Below are 4925 nucleotides of genomic sequence, written 5' to 3' on the forward strand. Positions count from 1 at the left end.
AAGTTAGGAATTGACTTTTCTCTATAAGTCAAAGTTAGGAATTGACTTTTCTCTATAAGTCAAAGTTAGGAATTGACATATCTCTAAAAGTCAAAGTTAGAAACTGACTTATCTCTAAAAGTCAAACTTAAGAATTGACTTTTCTCTGAACGTCAAAGTTAATATTGAATTATCTCTAAAAAGTCGAAGTTATCAATCGACTCGTCTCTAAAAGTCAAAGTTAGCAACTGACTTTTATTTCTAAAAGTCATAGTTAGCAATTGACTTTTATTTCTAAAAGTCAAAGTTAGCAATTGACTAATCTCGAAACGTCAACGTTAGGAATTTACTTATCTCGAAAAGTCAAAATCAGGAATTGACTTATCTCTAATATCAAAGTTAGGATTTGACATATAAATCCTTATTTATAAAAGACAACTTTAGCAATTGACTTATCTCTAAAAGACACATTTAGCACTTTACTTATCTTTAAAAGTACAAGTCAGCAATTGACTAATCTCGAAACATCAAAGTTTGCAATTGACTAATCTCAAAACGTCAAAGTTAGGAATTGACCTATCTCGAAGCGTCAAAATTAGGAATTGAGTTATCTGGAAACGTCAAAGTTAGGAATTGACGTATCTCGAAACATCAAAATTAGGAATTGTCTTATCTCGAAACGTCTAAGTTATGAATTGACTTATCTCTAAAAATCAAAGTTAGAATTTAACTAAGCTCTAAAGGACAAATTTAGTAATTGACTTATCTCTAAAAGTCAAAGTCAGCCATTGTTTTATCTTTAAAATTCAATAGTTAGTAATTGACCTATCTCTAAAAAGGTAAAGTTTGCAATTGACTTACCTTTAACAGTCAAAGTTAGCAATTGAATTATCTCTATAATTCCAAGTTAGCAATTGACTTTTTTCTACAAAAATTAAAATCTACCAGTTGACTTATCTCTAAAAGTCGAAGTTAGCAACTGACTCATCTTTAAAAGTCATTATTTCTAAAAATCAAAGTTAGGATTTGACTTATCTCTAAAAGTCAAAGTCAGCCATTGTTTTATCGCTAAAAGTCAAAGTCATCCATTGTTTTATCTCTAAAAAACAAAGTCAGCCATTGTTTTATCTCTAAAAAACAAAGTCAGCCATTGTTTTATCTCTAAAAGTCAAAGTCAGCCATTATTATTATTATTATTATTATTATTACTATCCAAGCTACAACCCTAGTTGGAAAAGCAAGATGCTATATTGACTTATCTCTAAAAATCAAAGTTAGCAATTGAATTATCTCTAAAATTCAAAGTTAGCAATTGACTTATCTCTAAAAGTCGTAGTTAAGCAATTGACTCATCTCTAAAAGTCATTATTTCTAAAAATCAGTTGGGATTTGACTCATCTCTGAAAGATAAATTCAGTAATTGACTTATCTCAAGTCAAGGTTAGCAATTGACTCATCTCTAAAAGTCAAAGTATAGAATTGGGCTGGGACTCTATTCGCTAGTCAGTCGTTGAAATGAATTACTGTTGATTAATTTTCTGCATATGAAAAAATGACAAAGTAGCCGAATGTCAATAAAGAATTTGCAAAATAAAGCTAATGAATATACTCGTAAGTGTCAAATTTAGCAATACGGTCACCTTAAAAACTCCAAAGTCATCTTCCCAACGTTATCCTTACATTAAGGATTCGGTTGCCTGGTTAATAAATAGGCAGACAATTTTGAAGGTCGCATGCACTTGCATTCATCAACCACAGATATGGCGATGGGGCCTATTCTAAAATGGTTCATCCAAATGATATATCTAGGACTCCTGATTATAGCAAGTGTAATAGGTTTAACCTAAGCAGTTTACACTTTAGACTTTTTATTTAGGTCAGGTTACTGGAGTCCAAAATAAGCCAAGGGCATTCATGCTCTCCCCTATGATACTTGAGTCTTTTGAAGGCATGTCCCTCAATCGTTTTCCTGGCGGGTTGTTTGAATCATCACTTTACAACACTGGTTCCTCATCATTAATTGCCTTAGAATTACACCTCTATCTTTAAAGGTAAAGGGTCTGGTTTCAGGTCCAGTTTCACCAGAATAGATACTCATCAGAACGCTAGCTGAGCAAGCCCTAGCCCCCTTTGTGGTGCCTAACCACAGCAGTGGACTCACCAGTAAACAGCTTAACACACGGTCCTGGGCTGGGATCGATCTGCAAACACGTTGCCACTGTACTACACATTAGAAATGAAGGTCAACCCCTGTTTTCTCACTCTGAAATGCAGATTTACCGCTGAGTAGGCCCCTTTACTAACTCTCATGGTAGAGTTGGAAAATGATAAAATCCTATTTATCTAGACATTTTATTTCTATGGGGTTGCAAAGGCCAAATTCACCTATTTTAATGGAAATGTTTTTCATCAAAAGAATAATAAAATAAACTAAAGAAAGGGCAGAAAGTTTCCAAAGCCTGGTTCACGCGCCTACCGAAAGCAAAAGCTTTTAATTTTTACGAAGAACAAGAAAAAATCAATTCACCATCAAAAGATTTTTGCACAGGGACTGGCAGTTACAGCACAAAACGCTGCCAATAAAAGAGGATTCATCGGGAGGAGAGAGAGAGAGAGAGAGAGAGAGAGAGAGAGAGAGAGAGAGAGAGAGAATTAACACCTTCCTTCCTTCTCTCTCTCTCTCTCTCTCTCTCTCTCTCTCTCTCTCTCTCTCTCTCTCTCTCTCTCTCTTTAAATATAAATATATATATATATATATATATATATATATATATATATATATATATATATATATATATCAATACATAAAAACACATAAACATATCCAGTATATATATATGTGTGTGTATTTATGTACTGATATATATATATATATATATATATATATATATATATATATATATATATATATATATTGAGAGGAACAAAAAGACATGAAACTAATACTGAACTAGAGTATTGTACGGGGAGCACTAAAAGTCGAGTATGTGAATCGAATATCGTACATTTCAACATAATGATACCTACATATCTGTATATACAGTAAATGTTTTAGCCTTTAAGTATAAGATTACTGAAAGTTCATACTTTTATTTATTACTTCAACGCAGCTTCGGATTTTTTATAAGTCCTTGAAACTTTCTTACAATTGACACTTTTGCTTACAGGTACGTAACTTCTCTATATGAGACCGAAATAAAAACATAACCCCGTATGTTTTCGTACTGGTAAAGTGCCTTCTGAAAATACACCGACGTGAAAACAGAAACCATAATTACCGAATATAAGAATACAGCGGAGAGGACACAGAACTCTTATATGCTAATAGATGTAGGCCTACCTATCAAAACATTTCACATTTCAATCTTAAAATGCGCAGGTCAATATACTGACAACTGTGACCCTACATCCAATAAATGTGGTTTTGTATCAAATCACATGAAGCCAAAAACTGGTCCAGAGCCCATCTTTAGTGGGATAAAGATTAGCAAAAATCAACCCGATTAGCAAGGCACCTTCATTTCATATCACGTCCTGGCAAATAATATTGTTGGATATACACAGAAAATTTAAAGCAAATTGAATTTGCATTTCAAAATGGAAATAAATATTTCTAGTCAAATATTTTGACCAATAAGCTCACAGGCATCTGGTCGAGTGCTTTATTCTTCGTAAGCTATCTTTTTTCAAAATTAGTCCTTAAACTTCATATCATAAAACATTTTGGTTCTCATCATACATAAATGATCAAACCTCAACAATATTCTCTAGTTTCATTTTCAAATCACCACACTAGTTTAATGTTCATGATTGGGATTATTTTCTAGAGTATCGAATTCATACAAGGATACTTCATAAGCTCTTGCTACTACTATATTTACAATTACTTATAACTGAGTTTATCCGGTTGTAGACTAGTTTAGGACTACCCAGTGTCCTAATTTACAGTCTGAAATTCCATAGAAATTGAATGAATGGTGGATTTCTAGAAAGGCGTCGAGTCAACTTATGTAATCGAGACCGAATTGTTTAGTTATTTCTAATCTGCAATTAAACAATGGAGTGAACACTACAGATAGGCGAAGGCGAAGTCTGAAAACAGATGATGCAAATAATCTCTTCAGTGCTACCCAGAGTACATCATGATGTCCCAATATGGACACTATGTGCAAGTCATTTAGTTCCTAAATAATTCCAGTCAATATTTAATGCTAGGTCAGGTTAGGTGAGGATACAAGCCAGTCTCAATCCCCGATAAATGGAGAGAATTATTGTTTGGTCTAGCCAACCCAGAAGGAAAACCATGGCAAAACATAAATAATCAATCTCCAGTCAATCAGGGAAGAGATTGTGGTACTAGCAACAGCAGCAGCAATGTGTGGGAGGACAAGTGGTAAACAGCAACACGAAAAAGAAACAGCAGTTGAAAGAACAGGATCGAACAGTTGCGAAGGACAAGAGTATAGCCAGGAGAGGGTGGGAAGAAGATGACAACTTCCAAACATGAGGAGAAACAAAGAAATTAGTATGAATTACAAAGGGAGAAGCCAGGAAAGAGTGGTATGAGAGGATAGGAACACCACAGGAACACAGGAGGGAGAAAAAAATAATCTACAGAATTGCAAAAGCGAGAAGAAAAGAAAGACAGTGTGTAGGAGAAGTAAGATTTATTAAAGATAAAACTGTTAATATCAAAATTGAGGAAATGGAAGTCAATAGAAGATGGAAAGACTATCTTTTATAACTATTAAATACTGAGAATGAGTATGGAAAACTGGTAAATATTCCTCCAGTGGAAGGATAGCAAACATGCGAGAGAGTGAAGACGAGAATGCCACAAAGAAAGGAAAATTAAATAAAGCAGCTGGAATAAAAACAGAAGTAACAATGTAAATGATTAAGGCATTGGGAAATTTAAGCAAAGCCGTGGGCGACTGGGTGCACAC

This window comes from Palaemon carinicauda, chromosome 3, assembly GCF_036898095.1.
Source record: "Palaemon carinicauda isolate YSFRI2023 chromosome 3, ASM3689809v2, whole genome shotgun sequence".
Classification (NCBI taxonomy): domain Eukaryota; kingdom Metazoa; phylum Arthropoda; class Malacostraca; order Decapoda; family Palaemonidae; genus Palaemon; species Palaemon carinicauda.